This window comes from Glycine max, chromosome 9 (genome assembly GCF_000004515.6).
Source record: "Glycine max cultivar Williams 82 chromosome 9, Glycine_max_v4.0, whole genome shotgun sequence".
NCBI classification, from domain to species: domain Eukaryota; kingdom Viridiplantae; phylum Streptophyta; class Magnoliopsida; order Fabales; family Fabaceae; genus Glycine; species Glycine max.
Window position 1 is genome coordinate 9,534,277 of NC_038245.2, and position 6,922 is coordinate 9,541,198.

Genomic DNA, 6,922 nt, shown 5'->3' on the forward strand with positions numbered 1-6,922 from the left:
TACTATCTAGTTAATTCTATTTCAGAACACTTTAAATTGCAATCATATCTATTTTTAAAATTTGGAAAATTAATTTTAATACATGTATTTTTTTGGGTGAATTTTAATACATGTATGCTCACGTTTCAAAATGTGAATTGTTTGTTTTTTTTTTTTCGAAAGGCATGAATAGAGGGGGATCCTCTCAGATATTAACATAATAATATATCTTCACGTTACATTCAAAACCCAATAGTTTTTAGTTTAAAAAAACAGTAGTACTGGAAATCAATCAACTAAATGAAGTAAAATTTTCTCATGTATTTCAGATATAAATATATATTCATCGAATATCTAATCTGTTGTTAATGAATCAAAATTATATATAACTTGTTTCTTTTTCTTCAATCCATTGTCTATCAACATATTTCTCTTTATTCCTTCACTTATCAGTCTTGATTGTCATATCTTCTTTTGCCTTTATTATGAACATAAATTTTCTCTTGATCAACATGAAGAAAGTTGCAACAAAAAAAGAAAATAATTTAACATAAAATTAAAAATCAATATTATGTTTATTCATTTTCCCGAACAATGCATATTGGAATATTAAAATTCACACAATTAGTATAAAGAATGGCTATTGATATTCAAACGTTAAACAAACGTAATTAACAATTAATGAAAACATAATTAAGGCAAAAATTTATGCACACGTTAAAATGTCAAGTTAAATTTTTTTCATTAAATTACTAATTTAGCCTACATTTATGCTCAACAGTTTTCAAAGTCCCTCTTGCCAAAAACACTGGTTCCATAACCAATTTGCCCGATTTTAATCCATCCATGAATCTTGTTCACGTGGAAGGTAACATGTATCACTTCAAGGAGAATGACTCCACGGAGGACTCTCAAATCACCAAGGTTGATAAACCTCCTGGCACGGTTATGATGACGACATGAGCCTTGTGGCTTAACCTTAATATTTGCTCTCCATGAATAGCTTCAAAGATTTAAATATGGTTTGTTGGAATATTAGAGGTGCCATTAACGTGAAGGGGTGAAGAAGAGTACGTGAACTGATGAACATGTATAAACCGTCCATATTCATTGTTTTAGAGACACATTGTGTTTCTGCAACATCGGAAAAGTTCTGGGCATTCCAGTGGGATCTGGGTCCTCGTGGAGAACAATAGTAATCTTCAAACACACAAGAGGTCAAAGTTTTTTGGCAAGCTCTTACCTTTCGAATCAGTAAGGGGACTCATTCATGGATTTGTTCTGCAGTCTATGCTGGCCCCCGTCTAGCTGAACAAGTGGCTTTATTTTATGGGAGCACTTAACAACTCTAAGGCAGGAAATTCGGGATCCTTGGTGCATGCTTGACGATTTTAACGAAATTGTTGGTCCTTCAGAAGTTAGATGGGTTCCTTCTCTTTATCAAGAGCTTCCAACTTTATCCAGATGATTGATGAATGTAATTTGGTTGATCTAGGAGCTGTTGGCATTAGATATACACACTTGGTACAAACAACAAACTGGGTCCTTTTTAGCAAAAAGATTGGATCGAGTTTTGGTTGATCAAAGCTGGCAATATTGGGATTTTTGGAGGCCTATGTGGAGAACCTATGTAGGGTTTACTTCGACCACTGCCCATTGCTTCTCCGATATGGAGGGTGCCCCTCATCCCGTTGAGATCGTCCTTTCAGGTTCGAGGCTACCTGGGCTATACACAGGAGCTTCAAACATGTGGTAAGGAAAGCCTGGACTGAGAACATTCTCACTCTCACGAGAGGCCTAAATGCAGTTAGAGAAGATGTTATCACTTTTAATAAACTATCTTTGGTAGTATTTCTGTCTAGAATCATCAGTCTAATTATGTGGGGTGTAAGGGGTTCCTTTTTGTCCCTCCTTTTGAATGGATCTCAGTCTTGATAGTTTCTTCCCCTCAAGGGGTCTTTGGCAAGGGTACCCTTTATCACCATATCTTTTCGTTTTATGTATTGAACGATTAACCCTCAGGAACCAAGATTGGCTTGGCGTAGGTAATCTTTGCAATTTGGTTCCCTATGTTCACATCATGGACACTAATCTAAAGGTGAGCGATTTTTGAAAGATTTAGTTTGGGACCTAGCCCAGCTTTGCACCTCTCTCCCATCATTCGTAGTGGATAAGATCATGTAAGTTGTTATAGCAGCCAAGCCGAATGGTGAGGATAATATAGTCTAGCTTAGGGATATCTCGGGGCAATAATACTCCACAGTTTCTGCTTATAGCTGGCTCTCGGCAACACCTACAACTCCCATCAATCCTATGTAGAAAAGCATTTGGAAGATGTGGGTACCCGAGAAGATTCGCTTCTTCCTCTGGCAGGCTGATATATGGCTCTCTGTTTCTCTTTGCAGCAACAAACGACACCACAAGCTACTCCATCTTCTCTATTTGGTGTTGCAGTCAAAACCTTCTCTCTACTGCATAGAGCAAGAGCAACGCCTGAGTTCCGAGTGTGAGTGGCGTGAGATTTTCATGTTTCAAAACTTTTTAGTGCTACAATGCTTTTTTTACTTTTCTCAATGTTAATCAATTAACGGTTGAAGTAACATTTGTTGTTAAGACACAAATCACGAAGTCTATTTTTCTTTTTCCATTAGTCATTTCACGTTACATTGGAATTTGGTAGATGGAAAGTAGCTTTTTCTTTCTTTCTTTTATTGTTTGCACTTGATTAGTTTTTTTTTTTATTGCATTTATATATTATATATTACTACTTTTTAATATTAACATTTCTTGCATTCGTTTAGAATGTTTGTATATATTTTTTTTAAGGTTAAATTATTAATTTGATTTCAATAATTTTATGATTATTATTTTTTTAGTATTTATAATTTTATATTTTAATTTTTTTTATTCTCTGTATTTTAAATATATATTTTTTAATTCTTATCATTTATATTTTATTTTTCTTTTAATCTATATAATTTAAAAACAATCTTTTTAACTTCTATATTTTTTATTTTAATTTCTTTTTAAATTTTACCATCTTATATATGATATACAACCATGACCAACTCAAAGTTACTTAGTCACACCAACATTATATGGCAAGTTCTATAAATAACATGAACATCAGTCTATAACTTCTCACGAGAACGTTCTCTTGGACATCAAAAAAGCAAACACTCAAACAGCAGTTGCACAATCAACAGCAAAAACTAAAACTGACCATGTCACATAGTCTATGTGACATAAGCTGAAACTACAAGTCAAGCAAAGTTTAACAAGAAATGAGAAACAGAAACAGAGTAACCTCAAAGTCTTCACTCAGGGTATATATATATATATAGTTTTCATCTCTATAATTTGTCAGTTAAATCATTTTTAATTATATATCTACTACATTCTGGCACTTAAATGGGAATTCATTTCTAGAATTATGATTATCTATATTTCTTTACAAGCATTTTCTAGCACGGGTTATCAGTTTTTCTACACTTTTCTATCTGAAAATTGTCATCTTTCAATACATATCATCATCATTGTCAAATCAACAAACCTAACCTACATTTTCTATCTCGTTACATAATAAACCATGAAGCACGGATTCACGGACACATGTCCAACACGATGTTCACCGCATGTCTGAGAATTCTTGGTATAAAAAACATGTCTGACACGTGGATACGACATTCATTGGAAGTGTCCGTACTTCCTAATAAATCAAAAAATAATTGAATCTTCCATATGTATCCACTTTTTTTCACGCATTTGTTTTCCATCTTGTTGGGTTTAGACGACGCACAAATACGTTCAACCAAAGTCCACTGCACCCTAGTTGGATGCATATACTGAAATACGAAGAAAAACACCATAAAATTGAAAATTTATATAATTAAATACTACTAAAAAAACAACACAGACCTCTAAAGAAACAAAAGAAAGATTGTACACATGAGTTTTCCTTATTCTGCGCCGTGTGCAGAACAAGGCCATTTCTGTCACTGTTTTAGCGAATGGACTGGACAAATGAGTATGGAAAGTAGATAAAGGAGAATACATGGTTAAATCAGTGTGGATATGGATTTGCTCTAAATCGAAGGATTTTTGCCTCCCATAGTTGACATGCAAACCCAATAACATAGTGCAGTAGAAAGTTATAAGGTTAGTTTGAAGGAAAAAGAATAAAAAAAGAAAGAAAAAGATAATGAATTCAATCATTCCTGTTATCAAAATAGTAATCATTAACAATTAATATTTATATTAAGAAATATTGAATACCGGGTTTGATGGAAGCTTGCTTGTGGAGCTTCTATGGAGGCTGGATCTTTGAATTTTAATGAGGTCCTTTAATGATGATTTTCCACTATGAAGATGCAGCGGAAGACAAATGAGAAGAGGTAAGAGGCGGCGTCATCCATTAGGGAATAAGCCATGGAAGAAAGAGTTTCATCACCAAGATGAGTCTTGGATAAGAAGCTTGGAGAGGATGCTTCAATGGAGGAAAAGAAAGAGGGAGAGAAAGAGAGAGAGGGAAACACGAAATTAAAGAAAGGAAAAGGGAGAGAAGTTGAACTTTGAGTTGTGTCTCACAAGACTCTCATTCATCAAAGTTACAACAAGTGTTACACATGCTTCTATTTATAGACTAGGTAGCTTCCTTGAGAAGCTTTCTTAAGAAAACTTCCTTGAGAAGCTTCTTTGAGAAAACTTCCTTGAGAAGCTAGAGCTTAGCTACACACACCCATCTAAAAACTAAGCCCACCTCCTTGAGAAGCTTCCTTGAGAAGTTAGAGCTTAGCTACATACACCCATCTAAAAACTAAGCTCACCTCCTTGACAAAATACATGAAAATACAAAAAAAAAGTCCCTACTACAAAGACTATTCAAAATCCCTGAAATACAAGGCTAAAACCCTATACTACTAGAATGGTCAAAATACAAGGCCCAAAAGAAGGAAAAACCTATTCTAATATTTACAAAGAAGAGTGGATTCAACCTTGACCCATGGGCTCAAAAATCTACCCTACGGGTCATGAGAACCCTAGGGCCTTCTTTAGTAGCTCTAGTCCAAGCCTCTTGGAGTCTTCTATCCAATACCCTTGGGGGGTAGGATTGCATCAGAGTTTGCATGGTTAGTGTGCAGTCATGGTATTAGTAAATAGAAGTGGCAAGTAATATGGTATTCTATTATATGGTCTATCTGGATTTTGCAGAGCTAGAAACAAGCTGGTTTTGGAATCCAAAAGAATGGGAACTGACGACATAGCTGAATGCACAAAAATGCAAGCTTGGAATTGGATTAGATCCTGTGAAGTAGGGATATGCAGTTTTCCTCCATGTATCACGGTATCGATCGGATACGTGAGGGATACATATCCCACAATTATCCAGTTTGACGCTGTTTGAAAAAGGAGAAAATCTTCCGATTACCATTACCATATGGTTAGTGTTAGAGTATAAGTGTAAGGTAAAATTTCATATAGAGTAAAAATGGAAAGATTAAAAATCATATAAATAAGGAAAAAATTTATAAACCTAAACCATGAGGTTTTAGATTAAAGTGTGATGTTAGGTTCACTTATATTGTTGCTCATGACTCGATGTAAATCTCCCATGTATTTATCCTCTTTGATGTTCCAATAATTGATATAAGAACTGATGGTTCGAGTTGGTGACCAGTTCGAACAAATAAGATGACGGCGAGCGAGATTGTTGGAGGACAAGTGTAAGGTGCAGTCCCATGTCGTGTAAGAATGAGAAGTAGTTTGAATATCATATAAGTAAAGACAAGATCCATAAAACTAAGTCTTAAGGTTTTGGGTTAAAGTATGTTGTCAAGTTTACTTATATGGTTACTCATGTCTCATTGGTCTAAAGTTACTTGGTGTTTACTCTCGTCGATTGCACCCGAATTGGTATCAAAGTCGATTGACTTGATGACCAAATCAAACGAGTAAGATGACGGTGACAGATTCATGGACATGGAAATGTCTAATATCGAAAGTCTTCCTGATGGGTGAGTCCATGCATGGATGTCAGGCAGCAAGTCCCGCAATGTTGTGGTGGTGCAAGGTAGTAGAATATGTTGGCGGCAGTGATTAGACGAGTCAGGACAATCACGGTTATATCAAGTGAAAATGAAAAAGTTGAGCATAATGAGGAGAAAACCCATAAATCCGAGTCTTAGAATTTTTGATTAAAGTGTGATATCAGATTCACTTATATGATTAACATACATTAGTTTCATATTAATCAAAATTTTTAAAATACCAAATATAGAAAGCCTATTAAAGAAACCTGATTTTTTTTTATATCTAATAAGATTAAGATTAAGATTATTCATTCCTTAAAGAAAGCCTATTGAAAAACATATTTTCTTAGAAAAGGAAAGATATATTGAGATACAAAACCTCCACAAGTGCAATTTATTTATATAATCCAAACCAACAGAGGAAACGTGAGAAGTTCAGATCTCTAAAAAATTTCTTAAGCAGCGTTGCTCCATCTTCTTCTTTGGATTGCTAATTTGTCAGCATCAGGTGAGAGTCTTATATCTCCGTGCTTCGAATTTCGCTTCTAATTTCTGATTCTCAGAGTTGGATTCTTCAATCTTCTTATCAGAGTATTTAAACTGAGCTTTGACGTAGTTTTCCTTGGCTTTTTTGAAACATTTACTAAGTTTTGTCTTTTATATCCATTGTCCAGCAACAAACAACGACTAGTATGTGTCTTTACCCAACAGATCATCACTCCATCTTTTGTCTATTCTTCACTCACAATAAGTGTCAATTTGTATAAAACTAGTTGTTTTTCTTTTAATGTTTCTTATATTTCCTTTCTTTTTCTTTTTACATTCTTTCTATTTTTTTTAGTTAAAGTTTTTTATATTCGAATATATTTTTCTAATCGAATATATTTTTCTAATACATTCTTCCTATAAAAATT